Source organism: Geotrypetes seraphini, chromosome 8 (genome assembly GCF_902459505.1).
Source record: "Geotrypetes seraphini chromosome 8, aGeoSer1.1, whole genome shotgun sequence".
Taxonomy (NCBI): domain Eukaryota; kingdom Metazoa; phylum Chordata; class Amphibia; order Gymnophiona; family Dermophiidae; genus Geotrypetes; species Geotrypetes seraphini.
The window spans coordinates 116,871,980-116,895,362 of record NC_047091.1 but is presented as its reverse complement, the minus strand read 5'-3'; the positions used below and the strand labels follow the sequence as shown (position 1 = coordinate 116,895,362).

Genomic DNA, 23,383 nt, shown 5'->3' with positions numbered 1-23,383 from the left:
GGGCGCTGGCACCCCTCCTCCTCTCTACCCCCCCCCCCACTCCTTCCCATTCCTCCCCCCACTATGTGCGTGCCTTCACTTCCCATCGTACCTCTATCTCCATCGCCGGCACAAGTAGCAACTCCAACCTGCTGCTCGTGCCAGTGTCGGCTCTCCCTCTGACATCACTTCCGGGTCCTGTGCCTAGGAAGTGACGGCAGAGGGAGATCTGATGCCGATGCGGGCAGTGAGTTGGTGATGCTGCTCACGCCGGGGAAGTTAACAGAGGTACAGGATGGGGTGTGCGACTGTGCGTGCATAGCAGGGGGGTGGGGAAGGAGCGGCAGTGGAGAAGAGGATGGTGAGGGGCGCCACCGCCCCAGGCGCCTCTCACCCTCACTACGCCACTGGGGGGGAGGGGGGCTAGATGCACTAAATATGGTCGGTAAGACCGTGTGGATCTCTGTGGGCCTATTTTGTGCCTGATTCCGAATCAGCCATAATCTCCATTCAATCCCGTCCAATCGATCACTCCAAGAGCGACTTTCACACATGCACAGAATAGTCCAATTGATACAGTGACAATGTCCACATGCGCCAGATTTGCTACGTCAGAGTCCTCCCTGGCAGCTGGTCATCCCTCCTTCGATTGCCATCATCATTTCCTCTTCCTCCCAGGGAAAGGGCAGCCTGCATAAATCAGAGCCTACAACCACCCGTCCATAATGTTGACCGTTGGAGCACAAGCACACGCGTCCTGTCGAGCACAAAGCACACACGATTAACAAACGCTGGTATTTCACACGCTTTTAAATAGTACAGCGAGGGCAATCCCTTGATGCTCTGCGGAGAGGTAGCAGCAGACTACCCAAATGCAGAGCATAAATGAGAGTGGTGCTGTATAAAGTTCTGGCCCAGTTGTACATATTTTAATCATGAGGAATGAAAATTTTAGCCTTCTATCATTTGCCCCATCTTTTCGATGCCCTCTCTTTTATATTTTACACTGTTAACAGGTATGCATAAGACGTGCCTTCAATACATGTACCCACAATGTGTATATAACATACGTATACATCCCTGCCATTGTAAAAACTGTATTTATGGGATCAGTGTTATAAATAATATATTAGCTGGCTGCCCTGCTGCCCGGAGCCGCTTTTTGAATTGTTAGACTTGTTAGGGAAGGGGTAAAACGTGGACCCCACGGACCTTACGGACCTCGCGGAGCTAAAACCGCATGTCCTTAAAAATCTGAGGTCCGCGCCACTTTTGAGGTCCCTGCCACTTTTAGTCTCTGGCTCTGACAGAGCTCTATGACAATTTAACTCTGACAGATCCTAGCATAGGGAGGGAAAAGCATTAGGATCCGTCAGAGTTAAATTGTCATTGAGCTCTGTCAGAGCCAGAGACTAAAAGTGGCAGGGACCTCAAAAGTGGCGCAGACCTCGGATTTTTAAGGATGTGACGTGCAGTTCAGATCTGTGAGGTCCGCAAGGGAGCCGGGGGCTTGAGCTGAGCTGCAGGGAAAGCGAAGGCAGACTTGTCAATGCACGGACCTCAGATTTTTAAGGACGTGCGGTTTTAGATCCGCAAGGTCCATAAGGTCCGTGTTTTACCCCTTCCCAACTTGTTACCTCTGTAACTTTGGTTTTGTCCTTTGTATTCCTGTTCTTACATAGCTATTTGTAGATTATTTGGGCACTTTCCTATGTATGGACCGATGGGAGGACTCTGGTGGGGGTGGGGGTGGAATTGGGGGGAAGAGAGGGGTAGATCATTTTGGGGTTAAATGTTGAGCAGGTCTTGCTGTATTTTGCGTATCTGTTGTTGCTGTTTTTTTCTTGATGCTCAATAAAATATATTTAACAATAAATAATATATTAATTTGGGGCTGAACTATTGGTAAGACATGTAAGTGACTGACCAGTTGCTTTTTTCAGATCGCTAAAAGTGATCACTTTTTTTTGTGTATGGTGAAGCCATGTTAGAGTATCAATCGCTGGGCTAGTTTACATGGCATTTCAATATTAATTACCTTAGTCCCCATGGCCGAATCAGAGCGATCGTGCAGAAAACCACGTGTTGAGCCAATTTGTGCATCGGGTCAGCAAATCCGATCATCGCTAAACCTGTCAAAACCGGTTTAGCAACGATCGTTAGCCAATAGCTGACTTTAAGTTTAGTGCATCTGGGTCTGGATCCAGTGGTACAGCCACCACTCAGCGAGCCCAGCAAGATACAGGGGGTAAGGAGATAGAACCACCTGTCACTGACAGGATGCACTTAGGGATCCTCCTCCGGCCTCCCTTATGTAGAATAAACATGGATGGTAGGGGCCACTTCCTTGTGGTTTTGGTGGATTTTTTTTTTAACCATCTTCACAGTTTCGGACCTCTGAAGAAGGCTACTGATTGGCTGAAATACAGACAGTGTAGGGTCTTTTCCTACTGTTGGCTACAAACTGTTTTTGCTAAAGCTTGCCAGCTTTACTGTTTGCTATTTTTGAATATGGATTCATTTTACATGCCAGAATAAATTGGTTTGATCCAGAGCATGAGTTCCACGTTTTTGTTTTGTTGTTGTTTTTTTTCCCTGTGTTTGTGGAACGCTGAGGCCATTTTTGTTGGATACAAATTTATGTGCCAGCCAGAGTCTTATTCGCTCCTAGTTATTTTTAAGCAATCTCTCTATAAGACAGCCTGATTTAGTGTGTGTGTGGGGGGGGGAAGATTCTCAGGATTCAGAGGGCTGACCCTTCCTTTGGACAGGAGGTTCAGGGGCACTGTCACAGTGTATGTAGCTTTAGAATTCGCAGACTGGCACAGTGCCCTGCCAGGCTGCAGATGGCAGGAAGGGCCCGCGTCCGCCCCCAGCTTCCTGCACTTTCCTCCGAGGTCGTGCGAAAGGGGAAAGGTTGGACAGACCCTCAGGTGAGGGGAAAGGGACTTAGCACCGCCCACCCAGGAAGGGGGTGGAGCCTCATCCACTCCCCTAATCGAAATACGAGTGGGCACGGGCTATGCAAATGAGCCCCAGCAAAGAGCCAATCAAGGTGTGCTAGGGGCGAGCCTAGGCAAATGTGTTCCTGCTTTGAATTGTCCAGAGACCCTGCTCTACAATGACTCGAAGCTGCGAATCGCTCTGTTGCGATCAAAGTTTCACGCGTTAGTGACGCTCGGACTCATCTCTTCAGGACGGACGATCCCCTTCCCTAAATGCACTTCGCCTCCAGCTTCGTGAATTTCCCGCTTCTGAAGGCTCCAGCAGCCAAAGTGCCGGTGGATCGCGGAGCAAGTCAGGTGGGCAAAAGCTTTTCTCCCGTTCCGCGAAACCGGATTGTCGCGGGGCTCGGGTTGCGCTGAGTCGCCGATAGCGTAAGGGAAGGGTAGAAAAATACCCGCATAGAGCTCACGTTGAGCTGCGATTGAGAAGGGCGTGAGCTAAATCCCAAAATCCCCTCCCTCCCTTCCTTCCCTAGCAGGTCACGAACCAGCGAACACGTGTATAAATTACAGGTTAAACACAAACCATAGACGGTGATCTTTTTAAATCCATGACCTCTTAGGCGCGCACACGCATAAACACATACAGACACACACGAACACATGCGCGTACCCATAAACACGTATATATACATCCGTATACACGCAAATATATACGCGATTTTTACATAACCCATATAAACACAATGCACACGTGTATATATAAACACGTGCAGGCACACGCAAATACACGGGCACGAATACGCACACATGCAAACACGTGCATACATGCGCGCATATACATAGACAACGCACGCATTTCCCGGCATGAAATGCTGTATCAAATTCCTGACTGTGCTGGAAGCGTTTATGGGGATAACTTGTGCACATTGACCTATCTCTGGTGATCTTAGGAATGAAGAAGGGGGGGGAGGTGTTATCTTGGCCTCTCTGAATGAGTTCTTTTTTATATGGGCTAGGTCACTACTCTAGTGCATATCAGGGTTAATAAGAAGGGTTGGTCCACTTGTCATTTTGCTGAGACTAACCCTTCAGGGGTTGGTCAGTGGCAGAAGCAGTACAGAAGTAAGATTCTCTAAGCCAGGGGTGTCCAACCTGTGGCCCGAGGGCCGCATGCGGCCCAGTGAAGTATTTTCTGCCTCCCCAGTCGAGGGTGATGCAGTGTTTTCCTCTGCTGCCCCTGGGTGTTTACCATCTTGCTAGCTCCCTCCTCTGTCTTGCTGCAGCGTTTGCGCGGCCCCAGAAACATTTTTTTTCGGCCAATGCGGCCCAGGGAAGCCAAAAGGTTGGACACCCCTGCTCTAAGCGAAGTATATCACCTCTGGCTTGTAGGGGCATTAAAGATAAAACTAGTGTTTGTGGTTGGCTGTGATCTCTTATTTTTATTGGCTAAATAGATCCAGTTGGTTCCATCTTCAGGTGTGACACATGTTTGCGTGTGGTCTCGAGCTCCTGTAAGACATTTATTTTTAATTGAGCTCAGAAAATGTCTTCAGTACTTGCAAAATTCCAGTTCTCTCTATCAGCACCCGACACAGTTGCTGGAAGAAAGTCTCTGCCTTGGGAGTAGAAAATTATGCTGGGCTTTGTTCTGGTGGCTCAGGGGCACTGCTCGTCCTTATGAATGAAAGTTCATGGCACTGAGCTGGTAAACAGCAGGAGGAAACTGCCCCCTGATTGCCCCCCCCCCCCCGCCCGCCCCTTCCCTGCAAAAAAAGTGCTAGCTTATTACCACACACTGAAGCCACCTAAGGTAGTGACAGCTGTGACTGATTTTTTATTCAAGGGTGATGGGTTGAAATTGTTTTGCAGTAGATATAAAAGAATACTACAAATCTGCAGCCAAATGTAATGGTATGTTTTGAGTGCAAATGCCAGAAATGACCAATTTCTTTTGTAATATGGTTTCCGGGCAGAGCGGTGACATTGAGTTTTCATTAGGTGGTGGTGACTTGAAATGTGCTCATGTGTTCAGACTGCAGCCCCCATGACCCCTGCCTTCCAGGTGGTTGCAATTTTATTCAGCCAGCAAACCAGTCTGTTCACAATAGACGACAAAGCCTGAGAAATGACACAAATGCACTTCAACAGATCTCCCAAACTTCACAAAGATGGGGCAGAAAATCCCCACTTCCATCACAGATCAACTAACAGGGAACAAAAAAGTTTTGACAGCACACCTTAATGCATTAAATTGGTAAAATGACACAGCATTCATGACAAGTGATTCCACAGTATGGGATAGCACAGGAAAAAGCTCAAGCACTTGAAAATTGTTTACCAAAGAGGGCTCCAAAAACCTCTCTCTCTATGAGCATCTAAGGCATGAAAGGTGGCCAATCCAGATCACAAGTATCTGGCAAAACCCCCCAAATAGTAGCAATATTCCATGCTACCAAACCCAGAGCAATTAGTGACATCCCCCATGTGTGTCTCAATAGCAGACTGTAGACTTTTCCTCCAGGAACTTGTCCAAATCATTTTTAAATCCAGAAACACAAATTGGTGTTATCACATCCTCTGGCAATGAGTTCTAGAGGATGTGCGCTAGATGTGGTGTCTTTAGATTTTAGCAAAGCCTTTGACAGTGTTCCACACAGACGTCTGATAAATAAACCAAATGCCCTTGGGATGGGTCCCAAAGTGACAGGCTGGGTCAGGAAGTGGTTGAGTGGAAGGCGACATAGGGTAGTGATCAACGGAGATTGCTCTGGGGAAAGGGATGTTACCAGTGGTGTGCCTCAAGGTTCTGTTCTTGGACCTGTTCTTTTTAACATTTTTATAAATGATATTGCTGAAGGGTTGTCGGGTAAGATTTGCCTCTTTGCGGCTGATACAAAAATGTGCAATAGAGTAGACACACCGGATGGTGTGACTAACGTGAAGAAAGACTTGGCGAAGCTTGAAGAATGGTCTGAAATTTGGCAGCTAAAATTTAATGCTAAGAAGTGCAAGGTCATGCATTTGGGCTGCAAAAACCAGAGGGAACGGTACAGTTTAGGGGGTGAAGAACTTATGTGCACAACGGAAGAGCGGGACTTGGGTGTGATTGAATGTGATAATCTTAAGGTGGCCAAATAGGTTGAAAAGGTGATGGCGAAAGCTAGAAGGATGCTAGGTTGCATAGGGAGAGATATGGCCAGTAGGAAAAAGGAGGTATTGATGCCTCTGTATAAGACTCTGGTGATTCCTTATTTAGAATTCTGGAGGCCGAACCTTCAAAAAGATATGAAAAGATTTGGAAGCAGGAACTTTAGATCATTTACTGTTTCATTGCCCATTTATTATGAATTTTTGGAAATCAATTTGGGACCAAATTAATAATTTGTTAGATAATCCGGTGGCATTATCCTATGATACTGTGATATTTGGCATGGAAATGAGAGCAAAAAGTCAGATTTCTGCGAATAATAATAAGTTATTACTTATAATGACTGGTGTTGCCATTCAGCAAATCACATATAATTGGAAGAATTGGAGAAGATTAAATTACAACTTTTGGTGGAACTCTCTATGCCATATCTATAAAATGGAAAGATTTATTGCATTACAAAAGGGCTATTTCAAGACATTTCAGGATGTATGGAAACCATTAACAAAATATTGCACGGAGTAGTTAGATTTGTTTCCCTTAATTTTATTAGTATTAATTGGGTAGGGAGGGGATATTTTATAATACATATTATATTATACTGGATTATATGGTAGGGAGGGAGGGAAGGGGGAGTGATAATATTTTAAGTAATGTGCAAATGATAGTCTGTAAGTGATATATGTATTGTTAATGTGATTGAATCTATGTAACACTTAATGTAACTTTAAAAATGAATAAAGAACATTAAAAAAAAAAAAGATATGAAAAGGAAGGAGACGGTCCAGAGGAAGGCCACTAAAATGGTGTGTGGCCTTTGTGATAAGGCGTATGGGGACAGACTTAAAGATCTCAATCTGTATACTTTGGAGGAGAGAGGGGAGATATGATAGAGACGTTTAAATACCTATGTAATATAAATGTACATGAGTCAAGTCTCTTTCATTTGAAAGGAAGTTCTGGAATGAGAGGGCATAGGATGAAGTTAAGAGGTGATAGGCTCAGGAGTAATCTGAGGAAATACTTTTTTGCAGAAAGGGTGGTAGATGTGTGGAACAGTCTCCCGGAAGATGTGGTGGAAACAGAGACTGTGTCTGAATTCAAGAGGGTCTGAGATAGACAAGCGGGATCTCTTGGAGAGAGAGAAAGAGATAATGGTTACTATGAATGGGCAGACTAGATGGGCCATTTGGCCTTTATCCGCCATCATGTTTCTATGTTTCACCTATTCATTGAATTAAAAAAATTATTTCCTCACATTTGTTTTAAAGGCATTTCTTCATTGTACTTTTTGTAAGAGTGAAAAATCGATTCACTTTTACCCATTCTAGCCCACTCGGGATTATGAAGACCTCGGTCATATCCCCCTCAGCCTTCTCTTTTCTAAGCTAAAGAGCCTTAACTTATTTAGCCTTTCCTCATATGAGAAGAGTTCCATTTTTCTGAACCTTTTCTAATTCTGCTATATCTTTTTTGAGATACAGTGACCAGAACTGAATACAATACTCACAGTGAGAGCATCCCACGGAGTAATATGGAGACTTTATTATAATCTTGGTTCTATTTACCATCCCTCTCCTAATAACACCGGATAAAATATTTCATAATTGGACTAAGCAATAAATACTTAACTCTCCCCCTTTTTTTAGAAATCTGAATCGGTCCCAAGTATGTGGATTGAGGGGTGGGAAGACTTTAAAACAGGTTCACAAACTGACTGGATCAATTCTGCACAGAATGTGTGGCCCACAGAACTGAGCTGGTCTTTTTTCACTTTGATGAGACCTCTTGCCAAATTATTGGACAGATGGAGCATTACACAGATACATAAATCTGAGGTAATATACGTAGCTTCTGATCTTCCTCTATTTTGAATTCCAGAGGATGAAGCATTCTGTCTGATATTGTCAAACACGGAATAGGCTGAAATGTCTAGGTAAAACTTAGAATAATTTGAACATCTGAATTAGAAAATACCAGAATTACTTACTGAAAGCATTTTATAGCAAGAAGTTACATTTCTTTCATGCACTTGGTAGAGTCTTCCCTCTTGTCCCAATTAAATTGGTCTTTTCCAGCATGGAGGTTATAAAACTATAACTGAAAAAGGTGCTGTTAAAACTGTGCTGACAATTCTTGAGATGTTCAACTTTTGTACTTATGTGCAGGGGTACTGCTTCTATTAGCGATCATTATTTTCTTCGTGTTATTGTCTGTTCATCTGCAGTCTTTGATCTTGTTCTGTGATATCATTAATAAAAAATATTGCAAAAAAATAAAAAAAAAGACAGACATTCTCTGCCACTTTTAGCAGGGTTTTCTTACTGTTGTTTCTCCTTAGCTAATATACGTTTCATATTACTCATAGAAGATGACCATATGGTTGATCCGTTCTGCCTATCTCCCCCTCCCCCCAAATAAGGCTGGATGTATTCTTTGAGCTATAAAGTCACATTTTTCAAGTTGAATGATTTCCAAGGAAGGTTTTGGCACAGTTTATAAATTTAGGCTCTCTGGTGGTGTACATGATGGCCTCTAAAATACTGATGCATCTGATTTGGTTGTATAAATCGAAGATGCCAATAGTGGTCTATTCACAGCACCTAGCACATGATAGCAAGTTTTGGAAATACACTGCCACAAACAGGGGGCTCGAGTTTAAGGACAGAAGAATCTGTTTCTACCACTGCTGCATTTCTCTCCTTCCTGTCTATTGCAGAGCTTGATTCCTTCCCACACACCATGCTGCTGTCATCCTGTTCCCACTTTAATGAATTGCAGAGATTTCCTGACGTGAATGCTGAAACTTTGTGCCAGATACAGCCATGTGTCCTGCACTTTCTGCAGTTAATAGTCTCTCTATTAAAAGACCTAAGAACGATTTAGAGGTGTTGCAGCGCATCGTTTTTCCAGTCAAATCCTATGTTGCCGTCCTTGGTCCCTCTTGACAGGAAATTTCAGATGCTGTCTTCTATATTTGAACATTTTTCTTTTAGAAGTTCACCCCAGAATTAAACTCTAAGGGCTCCTTTTACTAAGCCGCGTTAGGGCTTTAACGCACGGAATAGCACGCACTACATTGCCGCGTGCGCTGGACCTTAATGCCAGCATTGAGCTGGCGTTAGCTCTAGAAGCGTAGCGCATGGTAATTTCCTGCGTGCACTAAAAACGCTAGCGTACCTTAATAAAAGGAGCCCTACCTGAAGGCAAGTAAAGGTTCTCCCGTACCCAATAGGTCAGATGGTCTCAGAGGCAAAGAATGAGAGGAGAAATAATGAAAAAGACAGGTGGCAGTTGTGCACCTAGGTTCTAAAACAATACAATGATTCCCAGACATTCCCTGAAGGAACCCCAGCCGCTCATGATTTCGGGGTATCCATAATGGGTATGCATGAGAGAGGGGGGCAGTGTGTGCAAATCTCTGTCATGAATATTCTGAAAACCTGACTGGTTAGGGTTTTTCCCAGGACTGGTGAAGGGATCACTGGAATTTATTTATTGGAAGAATTTATATTCTGCTCTTTCTCAGTCAGTTTCTAGGTGGATCACAACTTTACATGTATAATTTCCAGACTGGAGTATTGTAATTCCATCTATCTAAGTCTAACCAAGAAAAATCTTCAAAGACTTCAGCGGATCCAGAACACTGCGGCTAGGTTGATCTTCGCAAAAAGCAAATTCGACCCTGTTTCCCCGCTTCTGTCAAAACTTCACTGGCTTCCATTGATTTCTAGGATTCACTTTAAATGTACCTGTCTAATTTCCAAGATCCTACATGGCATTCTTCCTCCCCTAAACCCACTATCCTGGAATTCTTCCAGACCTGACACTACCAGATCCATCCACATACTCAAACTATCTTTCCCCTTGTTAAAAGGCGTCATATATGCAGGTAAATTAGGAAAATCCCTTTTCTTCAAATTCACTGAGCTTTGGAATAACCTCCCTGCCCTGCTACGAAACCTAGGCTCATTCCAATTATTCCAAAAGCATCTGAAAACCTCTAATTTCTTATTATGTCCTTCCCTCATTTATTGAATTACCGTACCTGTAAACCAGGCCAAGCTCTATCTTTATGGAGATGATGCGGTATACAAACTTAAAGTTTAGTTTAATTTGGAGGAGGCGTACCATAATTTTCAGGGGTAACAAGAGTATGTAGGGGAGCGATTTACAGGTGTTAATCATGTTAGAAATAAGACAAGGTGCAATAAGAACATAAGAATAGCCCTACTGGGTCAGACCAATGGTCCATCAAGCCCAGTAGCCCGTTCTCACGGTGACCAATCCAGGTCACTAGTACCTGGCCAAAAACCAAGGTGTAGCAATATTCCATGCTACCTATACAGGGCAAGCAGTGGCTTCCTCCATGTCTTTTTCAATAACAGACTATGGACTTTTCCTCCAGGAAGTTGTCCAAACCTTTCTTAAAACTAGCTACACTGTCTGCTCTTACCACATCCTCTAGCAACGCGTTCCAAATCTTAACTATTCTCTGAGTGAAAAAAAATTTCCTCCAATTAGTTTTATTTCCTCCAATTCTACATTTAGCTATGTGACATCAGCAGGACTAATTTTAGATATGTTGGGGCCCAGGTCAAAAATTAAGGAGGGGGGGTCTCCCGATCTCCCTCCTCTCTCACTCTCCCACCTGCGATTTTTACCGCACTTAAAACTACTTTAAATGAGATGACTTCTTCACACACAAACACAGAAAGACCATTACCAAATACTTAAAAAGGACTGTGAATAGAAATATGAAGACTAAAATTGAATTGGGAACCCCAAGAAATTAAAATCGGCAAGTACTGCAGCACTGGAGAAATAAAAACAGAAGTGCACTTCTTTTTGTAGTGAACATAATCGGTAGCATAGCCAAAGGGAATCCTTGGCCCAGGCCCCCCCAAGATTCCTTTACTATGGAGATTCGGAAGCCCTACCAGCTGAAGATCATCTCTTCATCCTCCTGTCTGACAGCCAGAAATCTCCAAGCTCTGCAGCCAGGGGCAGTGTCCCTGAGCTGCAGAGCATGGAGAAATTTGGCTGCTGGATTGGAGGAAGAGATCTTCAGGTAGTGGAGCTTGGGGATGCCTGTCAGATCAGGTATTTATATTTTGTATTTGGGCAGGGGGCATGGAGAAAATTTCATGCCCACACACTTTAGGCTTACCTCCCCCTCCTTCCAAATCAGCTCTCTGGCTATACCACTGAACAATACAAAGCTAACACCAGTTAATAAATTCCAAAATAAAATACCCTTTTTCTGCCTTTGTTGTCTGGACATTTTATTTTTCCATTATGTTGGTCCTAGTTTCTCTTCTGCCTTTCTGTGTGTTCTGCTAATTCTCTTTCCATTGTCTGCTATCCATTTGGCGTTTATCATCTCTCCCGTCTTGTTTCATTCCCTCACTACACCTGTCTCTGATATACTGATCCTTCCCTTTTAGTTCTTCCTCCTTTTGTTTATTTTCTATCCCTGCCCACTCAAATTTCACCCTCTTTTCTTTTTCAACTTTCATCTACTCTCATTCTCTAGCATTCCTTCCCCAGCCTTCTATTCCCTGCTATCTTTCATCTACACCTCATTATCACATTCCTGTATTCACTATCGTTAGCTCCTTGCCACTCCTCCTCTTGATCTCTCTCACATGATTCTACCATTTCCAGTATCTCCTATCCCTCCACTCTTGTAACTCAGCATCTCTCCCTCTCTCCTCCCATCATCTTTCTTCCCTCCCACTCCTTCTCCCCTTCATGGTCCAACATCTCTCCTCTTTCTCTCTCCATCCGGTTCTAATCCATCTTTTTTGCTGTTCCTTATTCATGCCCCATTAACCAATATCTCTCCCTCCTTCTCCTATGTCCCAACATTTCCTACCTCTCTCTTCCCTCCTTATCCAGCATTTCTCCCTCTCTCTTTTCCATCCCTAGGACCAACATTGTTCTTGCTTCCTGACTGTAGCTCATCCAGCGTCTCTCTCATACCCTCTGCATCCAATATATCTCCTTTTTCTGGCTTCCATCATCTACTATCTCTCTGTGTCTCTCTTTCTTCCCCCCCAAACCCATTTTTGGTCCTAACATTTCTTTCTCCAGGCTCCTCTTTCCCACCTTTGATTCAGCATCTCCTCCAACTTAAAATAGCTCCAGGGAGCCCTATGGCCCAGCATCTCTCTTCTTCTTCCTAGCACAGCCCGATGTTTCCCTCCCTTCTCCCTCATCTTCCAGTCTACCAAATACATTTTCTGTGGCAGTGACTGACCAGCTGCCTCACAGCTTTCTCTGATGCATTCTGGCCCCACTCCAGACACAACTTCTGACGCGGCAGAGAGAAATCTTCAAGGCGGCCGATACTTGCTGTGGGAAAATAATTTTGTAGTTAGGAAGGTGAGAGGGCAACGTCAGGTCATTCTGGGAAATGAGTGGGAAATGCCAAGCCATAGGTCCCCCTGGAGCTATGGGGCCCAGGGCTGCTGCTCTGTTTGTCCCTACCAACGCTGGCCCTGGATATCAGCTTAAAAGCTTAGGTTCTAGCTCTTTAGACTGTCTGATTGTAATTGTTTAGAGGAATTATGTAGCAAATTAGAGGGTGGGGTAAGTAGTATCTTTAAACAGGTATATTTTTTTTTTTTTTTTATATTATTTATTTATAGAATTTTTTTACAAAATTTCCAAGCATATACATCTTGTACAGTAAAGTGAGATCACACAACATATTAAATTAACATTCCAAAATTAATATTACTACAAGGAACTTCTAATCTAGCTGATCTCACACTAGTCCTCAATATTATTAGATCCATAATTAAGAGTAGAACAAATATAATTCAAATTAGTTAAATAAGAAAAAAAAATCCTTTTCTGACTAAAGTGCAGGGAATTAACCTTAAATAGACGTTATGTTGTTATTATTCCTTTTTCTAGACGTTTCACTGAGATAAAGCTAATCAGCTGAGATGGCTCTGTAAATATATACTTAAATGATAAATATCTAACTACACATTTACATGGATATCTCAAAAAGAAAATACCCCCTATTTGAGTTACTCCAGGCTTAAGAATTAAAAATTCTTTCCTTCTTTTCTGAGTCTCTCTAGAGACATCAGGAAAAATCTGAATATGCTGCCCCAGGAAGTCTTTGGATCTGTTTTTGAAGAAAAGTTTTAATATCCAATCTTTGTCTGGAGCCAAAGCGACAGACAACAAGAGAGTAGCTGGAACAGCCAGTTCCCTATCTGATTGTTCCAGTATTGCCGAAATGTCCATTGATCTCTCCCGGGGTTCCTCAATTTTCCCTTCTTCTTTGAATATGGGCTTAGCAGGTAGGTAATACACTCTTGTAAGAGGAGGTAAGGAGTTTTCAGGAATTTCCAAAATTTCCATAAAATATCTTTTCACCATTTCTCTAGGAGAAGTTGACAGGATTCTTGGAAAGTTTATAAATCTCAAATTATTTATACGACCATTATTCTCCTGCACTTCCAACTTCTTCCTGAGTAATATATTATCTTTAACCAACATATCTTGATTTTGTTTCAGTAAGATTAACTCCTTATTTGTATTTTGTGTCTCAGTTTTAAATTGTAACATATCCTGCTTTAAAACTTTTATTTCTTCCTTTTGTTCTTTTAATTCTTTATCCAAACTTTTTATTTGAGGATTTAAGGAATTCCCCAAATTCACTACCAAGTCCCATAATGCTTCGAGTGTGACTGTAGGAGGTTTTGTAGGTGAAAAAAGTTGTAATGGTGTAGTATCTAAATGTTCAGAAATTAGCTTTACCTCAGTGTGGTCTTGTATTCCTCCAACCTCTGTTGTTGTCCCGGTCGCAAGTCGCGTTGTCATATTCAGCAAGCCCTCCATACTAGCCTCTGTGGACAAAGAACTAGCCACCTCCTCAGGTGGATTCTGGTCCCGTGGAGAGCTAGTAGCTTGCGGCGTGGGTTGGAGGGGTGGCGTCCTAACGTCGGGGCTAAGAGTGACTTCATGCTCAGGGGAGCCCACCGTACTACTCTCCGGGGGTATCCCCAATGAGCTAGCACCCGACCCTTCTTGTTCCCGTTGTAGGCGTCGGAGAAAATCATCAATAGTAACCACTGGAGTTAGGGGTCGCCGGGAGGCTCCTCCGGCGTTCCTTCCTCGTCTTTTTGGCATTATTAAGAAAAAGAAGAAAAGAGAAAAACTTCAACGCCGTCCTCACTGCAGCAGTTAAGGAATATATACTTCTTGGATCCAATAATAGGGAGCAGGATCTGATCCGGATCTAAATAATCCATATGAATTTCCCACTACCGGCTCCCGATCTCCACGTGGCTCCTAAGGGGCTCCCAAGGGGCCTTGCGTGCCCCTTAGGGCACGCCCCTTCGGCCACGCCCTGCGGCCGCGCGGCTGCGGCCGCAACCACAGCAGCGGCTGCTTTAAATAATATCGGAGACGGACCCGGTGACGTCAGGGGTCCGTCTCTGTTAGTGCCTGCATGCACCGCCAGCCAGCCAGCCAGGAGAAAGGAAAAGCCGTCGCCGTTCACTCCGGGGTCAGCACGGGACACCCCACAACTCCTCTCCGGTCCAGTAAGCTGCTCCCAGCACAGTCACAGCAGCGGCTGCTTTAAATAATATCGGAGACGGACCCGGTGACGTCAGGGGTCCGTCTCTGTTAGTGCCTGCATGCACCGCCAGCCAGCCAGCCAGGAGAAAGGAAAAGCCGTCGCCGTTCACTCCGGGGTCAGCACGGGACACCCCACAACTCCTCTCCGGTCCAGTAAGCTGCTCCCAGCACAGTCACAGCAGCGGCTGCTTTAAATAATATCGGAGACGGACCCGGTGACGTCAGGGGTCCGTCTCTGTTAGTGCCTGCATGCACCGCCAGCCAGCCAGCCAGGAGAAAGGAAAAGCCGTCGCCGTTCACTCCGGGGTCAGCACGGGACACCCCACAACTCCTCTCCGGTCCAGTAAGCTGCTCCCCAAACAGGTATATTTTTAATGAGGATTTAAATGTCTTAAGGTCAGTTGTCAGTCAAATTTATTCCGGGAATTGGGTCCACCACTGGGGTCCCTTGATGTAAAAGATAGTTTCTGCGTTCTTCATGGCAGACTTCTTTAGTGGAGGGTATATCAAGGAGGTTTGAATTTGAGGATCACAGTGGTCAAGTAAGTTGGTAGATACCGGTATGTACTGTAGGGTGAATGTCGGTATTGGAGATAGTGTCCAGGCCAGAGGTTTGAAAACCAGCATCAAAGTTTTGTTGTGGATACGGTGCTCTATTGAGAGCGAGTGTAAAGATGTCAGTGTTGGTGTGATGTGCTCTTGTCTTGGGATATTATGTATCATCCTGGCTACAGTATTCTGGGCCAATTGTAGAGCTTTTAGGAGCTTTTTCGGAATACCTATCGGTAGGGCATTGCAGTAGTCAGTGAGGTGTGATGATGCTTTGGACTACAAGTCTGAAATTTTTGGCGATAGCGGTATTTTAAGGGGTTTGGTAATTTTCAGTTTTGTGGACTATTTTTTTCAATATGTGGGAGATGTGATCTTTCATCTTTAGGGCAGGGTTGAGGAGTACTCTGAGTGATTTCCGGTGTTTAGGTAATTGAATTTCAATATTGTCTATTTTGATTGAGGAAGGAAATTTGAGGTTCTCATTATCTCAGTTATCTGATCCATTCTGTATCACAAAGTGGCTCATCTCTATAAAAGATCTAAACCAGGGGTGCCCACACTTTTTTGACTCGCGAGCTACTTTTAAAATGACCAAGTCAAAATGATCTACCAACAATAAAATTTTTAAAAACCACAATGCACACTGTACGCATAGAATTGTTAATTATCATTCCTACTCCGGAGTTTTTTCAAAGAGGTCAAAGCAGATGACTCTATGCACTGTCACCTCAGTAACAACCATACAAAAATAGACAAATACCCACCCCTCTCAATTTTTACTAAACCACAATAGCAGTTTTTAGCACAGGGAGCTGCGCTGAATGCCCAGCGCTGCTCTCCACACTCATAGGCTCCCTGCGCTAAAAACCACTATTGCGGTTTAGTAAAAGGGGACCATATTGTAAAATATAGACAGCAGATATAAATTCAGACACATTTTGATCACTAAATTTAAAATAAAATTATTTTTCCTACCTTGTCTGGTGATTTCATGAGTCTCTGGTTGCACTTTCTTCTTCTGACTGTGCATCCAATCTTTCTTTCAGCCTGTATGCTTCCTTTCCTCCACACCTGATTCCCTCCCCCAACTTTTTCTTCCTCTCTCCCTGACCTTTCTTTCTTTCTCTCTTCATGCCCCCTTTCTTTTTTTCTGTTTCTCTTCTTTCCTTCTGTCTCCCTGCCTGCCCCCTTTCTTTCTTTCTCCCTGCCCTTCCCCAAGCCACTGCCACTGCCATCGGGGAACAGGACCCAAACCGCCACCAATGGATAACAGGCCCCCAAAGCTGACGTCGACGACGCCCCATGCTCTCCCTGCTTCGGGCCGACCAGCATTCCTCTCCCCGACGTCAATTCTGCCCTTGGAGAGGAAGTTCCACCCAGCCAGGCAGCGATTGGCTGGCCCGAACTTCTTCTCCGACGGCAGAATTGACGTCGGGGAGAGGAAGACTGATCGACCCGATAGATCGCCAAGGCAAAGTGAGTCCTGGATGATCGACTCACTGTGCCTTGGCGAGCTACTGGTCGATCGCGATCGACCTATTGGGCACCCCTGATCTAAACCATTTGAAAATGTAACCACAGATTCTGTTTGCATAGAGTCTGTTAAGGAGGATCTTAATAGCACTTAGCGGGTGACTGGTGCTACATATTCACATTTTTGCACATAAGTACTAGGTGCTTTTCTATAACATGTTCCAAAATCATTACCCACTATATATGGTCCTCAGATTTGAGCATGTTTCAAGCTATGAATCATCAATAATTGGTTAACAACAATTATTGAAATTAATTGGCACCCATCAAGATATGCATTAAGATGGAGTGCCTAACTCCATAGCACATATCTCAAAAGGGGGCCGCAACAGTTGCACCTGGCATTGACTTGGCATAATTGTTGGTGCCAACTTTAGGTATGCCAATGCTGACTTAGGCTCATATTCTATAATAGAATTTTGGTGCCTAGAAGCTATAGAATTGGCACCAAGCGTATGGCATTGGGGTACCTAAATCTTGGTTTCGGTTTATGGAATTGCTACCCTAGTCACACCAGTGTTCGGACAACCCACTTTTAGGTTCCCTGGTTTTAATTCGATTCTTATGAAAAAATTGCAGACTAGCCCCCTCTTTTACAAAGGTGTGCTATGCTTTTTAGTGCGTGATAAATATGTTAGGGAGGATTCTAGTTTTGTACATAGAGATCAAAAAGAGTTGATGCGTCAGTGTATACATAATGATCCGCAGAATGAAGACAAGAATTTTCATTGACAGCGTGTTAGAGTGTGAATTTTGAATTGGACTCGCCACGCCACTCGTTTTCAGACAAACATTTTCATTCTTTTTTGGGTCCCTTGAAAAAGACAACGAAACGTGGTACACATCGGGACCCTCACAAACACCCAAAGTTAAGTGAAAATATTTTAAATTTTTATTAATATTGTGAAGCCACAGCATAAGAGTAATTTCCTAGTAATTTATCACATATGCAATGATTGGATGGTGGGCCTTGCTATAGGGGCTTCAGTCCTTGGCAAGGCCACACATCTCTGAGCACATGTTGTAATTTCACATACAATTATTATTTGATAGCCTGAAATTTTGAATAGGGATCATTATTATATACAGTACTCCCCCGAAATTCGCGGGGGTTAGGTTCTCAGAGTGACCACGAAAAGTGAAAAACCGCGAAAAATGGATATGGTACAAAAATGCCCTCCCCGCTCTGTTTTTGGCTGCTGCCATTGGTCGCCATCGGCTGGAAGGCTCCATCTTGCGTGTGCGCTCTACTGCTGCAACTGCCACCGATCTCCTCTCTCTCTCCCCCCTCCCCAATCTCCCTCACAGTGGCTGTGCTGGAAGTAGTAGGTGCCGCTGCAGCAGCAGGCGGGCCAGATTCCATGGCACGAGGGGTGGGGGGCAGATGAGCACCGGGCGCTGGGAACCGTGTTCTCCGAGTCGCCTTCCACACGGACGCAAGCTGCTGCTTCTCCTCATGGATCCCTCACCTGAGCCGGCCCTTCTTAAAAGCAGCAAGAGGAAGAAGAAAAAAACCTGTGAATGACTGAGGCAGCGAACGCTGAACCACAAATTTGCGGGGGAGTACTGTACTGACGTTTAATTCCGTTCTGACATACACTCTCCTAATAATAGGGTCTCCCTGAAGATGGCTTTGTAAGACTTCTCTTAACTCTTTCTCATCTCCTTAGAGCAGGGGTGTCAAAGTCCCTCCTCAAGGGCCGCAATCCAGTCAGGTTTTCAGGATCTCTCCAATGAATATGCATGAGATCTATTTGCATACACTGCTTTCATTGTATGCTAATAGATCTCTAGTGGACAAGACAATAAAGCCGTCGGCACAGTGCGCAGCGGTCTCTAAGAAGGCAAATAGAATGCTAGTATTATCAAGAAAAGTATTACAAGCAGAACGAAAGAAGTTATCCTGCCATCTGGAGTACTGCGTCCAGTATTGGTCGCCATACCTTAAGAAGGATATGGCGATACTTGAGAGGGTTCAGAAAAGAGCGACGCGATTGATAAAAGGTATGGAAAACCTTTCATATGCTGAAAGATTAGAGAAACTGGGGCTCTTTTCCCTGGAGAAGCGGAGACTTAGAGGGAACATGATAGAGACTTACAAGATCATGAAGGGCATGGAGAAAGTGGAGAGGGACAGATTCTTCAAACTTTCAAAAACTACAAGAACGAGAGGGCATTCGGAAAAATTAAGAGGGCACAGATTCAGAACTAATGCTAGGAAGTTCTTCTTCACCCAAAGGGTGGTGGACACCTGGAATGCGCTTCCAGGGAGTTTGATAGGACAGAGTACGGTATTGGGAGTTCAAGAAGGGATTAGATCAGTGGTTCCCAACCCCGTCCTGGTGGACCACCAGGCCAATCGGTTTTTCAAGCTAGCCCTAATGAATATGCATGGAGCAGATTTGCATGCCTGTCACTTCCATTATATGCAAATCTCTCTCATGCATATTTATTAGGGCTAGCTTGAAAACCCGATCGGCCTAGTGGTCCTCCAGGACAGAGTTGGGAACCACTGGATTAGATGATTTCCTGAAGGAAAAGGGGATAGAAGGGTATAGATAGAGGATTACTATACAGGTCCTGGACCTGTATGGGCCGCCGCGTGAGCGGACTGCTGAGCATGATGGACCTCTGGTCTGACCCAGCAGAGGCACTGCTTATGTTCTTATATTCATTGGGGAAATCCTGAAAACTCGACTGGATTGCGGCCCTCGAGGAGTGACTTTGACACCCCTGCCCTAGAGGCTTGTACTATGAGTGATTATTTTAAATACATAAGGGCACTGGCGTAGCAAGGTGGGAGCACCTGGAATGGGGGCAGTCCCTCTTGCACCCCCCTTCCTTTCCCCCATACCTGGTTAGCTTCCCCGGCACGAGCTGTATCTCCAACTTGCTGCCCGTGCTGGCTCTCCTCTGACCTCACTTCCTAGTTGCTGGATCCAGAAGTAACATCGGAAAAGAATGCCGACTGCTGGCGTCAGCAACCAGTTAGAGGTACAATATGGGGGAAGTGAACGCGGGCAGTGGGTGAGGAGTGGGAAGGAACAGGGAATGCAGAGAGGAGGAGAGGGGCCAGTGCCCCCTCTAAGACGGTGCTCAGGGCAATCCACCTCCCGCCCCTCTTTACTACGCCAGTGGGTAGCAGCATACACTAACTTGTGTTTTAATGGTTTAGGGAGCTTTAGTAGCAGGACTGCTAAACCAGCTGCTACAGAGCAAAGGATGAGCTTTACGGCAGAACTATATTTTGGAAAAAACAACGTTCTCCATCTGTTTCCATGGTAGTTGTACAAACAAAGGGCTAGAAATTTCTGTGACAGATTTAGCATCTTAGGAATATCTCTCTGTTAAGGACATGGCCATTGGCCCCAGTAATTTTTGTTTTACTTATTAAGAATGCCTCAGTATTCATGAGGAAAATACCCACTCCCTAAGGGGTCCAGTGCCTAGGGTTCAGTGCCACCAGATCAGATGCACAGGACCAAAGGTTCACTGTCAAGGTGAGCAGGGTGGTACAATACCTCCATCCCCCTACTTCACATGGATTGCCAAACATTGGGCAGACCACTGTACGAAAGGGTAATTTGTTCATACATAACACTGCAACACTAGAACTGGTTGTGTTGGCCAGTATTGATTCATGGACGTTTTTTTTAAAGGATTTTCTGAAACAATCAGACTGTATTTAATTTGCTCTTTTCCCCCAGAGATGCCATTTTTGGCAGAGCATCTGCGGGCAAAATTTTGAATTCAGATTTACACCTTTTGTTCATTGATTTGCAAGAAATTAAATTCACATATAATATGACCATTGAACACTTAGGCCCTGTTTTACTAAGGTGCGCTAACCGATTAGTGCACGCTAAACGCTAATGCGTGCATGTTAATCTATGGACGCATTAACATTTAGCACACGCTAATTTGATTAGCGTGTGCTAATCGGTTAGCGCACCTTAGTAAAACAGGGGGTTAATATTTGCCATGTATCTGCTGTATAACTGGCTAAATGCAGTAGTCTAAAAACACTAGATTTGTATATCATTATACAAATGAAAAATATTGCTTACAAAAAAAAGCTGCTTCAGCCTTGTCAGTCAAAGACTGAGGTTAAAGGTTAATTAAAGCAGCAAAATTTTCTTATAGGCGTATCCCATCAAGAAATAGGGCTGTGGACTTGGTGAAGAGTAAAGAGATTAAATAAATTTCTTCCGCATTTTGGGGCTGTTGCATTCTTGCTGAGAGGCTATGACAGTTTTTAGGGGCTCCGACGGGGGTTTTTGTTGGGGAGCCCCCCCCCCACTTTACTTAATACAGATCGCAGCGGCGTTGCGGGTGGTTTGGGGGGTTGTAACCCCCCTCATTATACTGTAAACTTAACTTTTTCCCTGTTTTTAGGGAAAAAGTGAAGTTTTCAGTAAAATGTGGGGGGTTACAACGCCCCCACAACGCGGCGCGATCTGTATAAAGTAAAGTGGGGGGGTTCCCTCCTACACCCCCCGTTGGAGCCCCTAAAAACAGTTATTTTCTTTGGCGCGCGCCTCCGCGCTGCGCTCAGTTGTCGGCGCGCGCCTTTGTCTTCTACGGTTTTGACCTGACACCGAGGGAAATGAGCTCCTCAAATAGTAGAGACCCCGGTTTTAACGGAAGGGTCATAGTCTGCCCGTACATGTTGACAGTGCAAGCTAGGATGTAATTTGGAATCCATTGGAGTGATATACTTATTGCAGGGTAAAGGAACCAATCCTTTTGCCTTGAGGCCATCTTGATGTGCTTTCTGTTAGGGGTCTCTTGTGGGGCTTAAAGAGTTAGTAATGGGTATACAGTGGGTGTTCAGGAGTCGCCCACAGAATTCTGTCCGCTAATTGGACAAGAGGAATGAAAGTGTGTAATGGGATAGGCATGTGGAATCTCTCGGAGAAAGAAAGAGATAATGGTTACTGTGGATGGGCAGACTAGATGGGCCATTTGGCCTTTCATCTGCCATCATGTTTCTATGTTTCTTTAAGGCACAGTCTGTTAAACTCAGTGTTGAAGCTATATGCAGAGATTTAACCCCTACAATCTTGATCTCTCATTCTCATTACGGCGCCTCCAACCCTCCCTCTCCTCCCCCCCCCCCATTAACCCATAAATGCTCTGCAATAAGACTGCCACATTGGCTATACTTGGATTTTCACATAACTAGAGTCCTTTCATTAGTGACTTTGTTTCCAAAGCTCCTGGAGAATCGTAAAAATATCTTTTACGGCTAACAACTGACCTGAGACCCATAAGAGCATTCTAACTGTGTTGTGTTCTAGCGCTGACAGCAGGGATACACTGGAGAAGACTTAGAAATACAAAATACATTGTAGACTTGAGTTTAAACCTTCTGGGATCCTTTTACATCTCTGTGGTAGAAAATAGCCTTAGCACAACCTTATTGTAGCCTGAAAATGACTGATTTTGGTTTACCAATTAATGGCCATGCACTAATTGTTGGGTGAGATGGAGAACAAACTCATATCAAGTTAATTTTATTACCAGACCTCATACACCCAAATCATGCTTCTTAATTTTTTGTGCCTTTACTGGGGTGATGTGTTCATCATCGGTCGTGGTAAGTATATTGATTTTTTAATTATTTTTACATGCTCAAAAAGTAATAATGTGCTTATGGTGCTATACAGGAACATAAGAAGCGCCATCTCCGGATCAGACCTTCGGTCTATCAAGTCTGGCGATCTGCACACGCAGAGGCCCAGCCAGGTATACACCTGGTGTAATTTTAGTCACCCATATCCCTCTATGCCTCTCGTAAGGAGATGTGCATCTAGTTTGCTTTTAAATCCTAGAATGGATTTCTGTATTTCTGAGTTTGTTCCTGTCCATGTCATTTGTTTATATATACATCTAAGTTTTGTTTTTAAAATTACATCCTTTTTTTATGTACAATGCTTAGAATTTATGACAGGCGTTTAATCAAAATTTTTAATAAACTTGAAACTTGCTTATAATGTGCCTGACAGTTCAGTAGCCCAAAACCTGGACTATCCATACTGTATCTTTGCTGTGCTTGGCACATGAATCACCTCATTGGGGATCACGGTCTTGTCTCAAACACACTTACAAGTTAGTCACACACACACTAAAACCAACATTTGGAGTCTCAGAAATAAATCCCGAGTTATACTAGTGGGAAGGGTTTAATGCTATGAGTTTGTTCTCCATCTCACCCAAGTCAGTTTATTGAATATCTCTGAATTTTTCCTTAATCAGTAGTTTTGCATGAACTAATTGTTGCCATTAGCACATGGCTATTAGCACTCATTTTTTTGTAGGTGGTAAGGGCTCATGTGTTAATCCTGCATTTATCTGTTAGCACATGGCATTGCCGATGTGCTTTTTTTTTTTTTTGAGTTCAATAATTTTATTGAATATTATAAATAATATACAGAAAGCAGTTCAAGTACATGAAAATTGAATAAGAAATATTGATGTAGAAACAAAAGAAACCGTAATTGCATTCATTTGCATATAACAAATTATTAAGAAGCATTCAGAGTATTTGAAACTGCTAAGAAAAGAAATAGAAAGGGTAGATAAGCAGAGAGGATGAAGTAAAAGAAAAAAGAAA

At 43.9% G+C, this 23,383-nt stretch overlaps 1 protein-coding gene across 5 annotated transcripts in view; it reads left to right on the top strand.

Moving 5' to 3' along the window:
• Positions 1-23,383, top strand: part of MEF2B (myocyte enhancer factor 2B) — a 111,014-nt gene that overhangs the window by 16,762 nt on the left and 70,869 nt on the right. For 3 of the 5 annotated variants that reach the window (XM_033953932.1, XM_033953936.1, XM_033953937.1), the window contains exon 1: positions 3,051-3,281. The exons of 1 other annotated variant lie outside the window; for it this stretch is intronic. The gene's annotated coding sequence lies outside the window, so the exon portion shown is untranslated. Of the gene's footprint in view, positions 1-3,050; positions 3,282-23,383 lie in introns of those variants that run through there. One more of the 5 variants, XM_033953935.1, reaches the window with a different exon arrangement.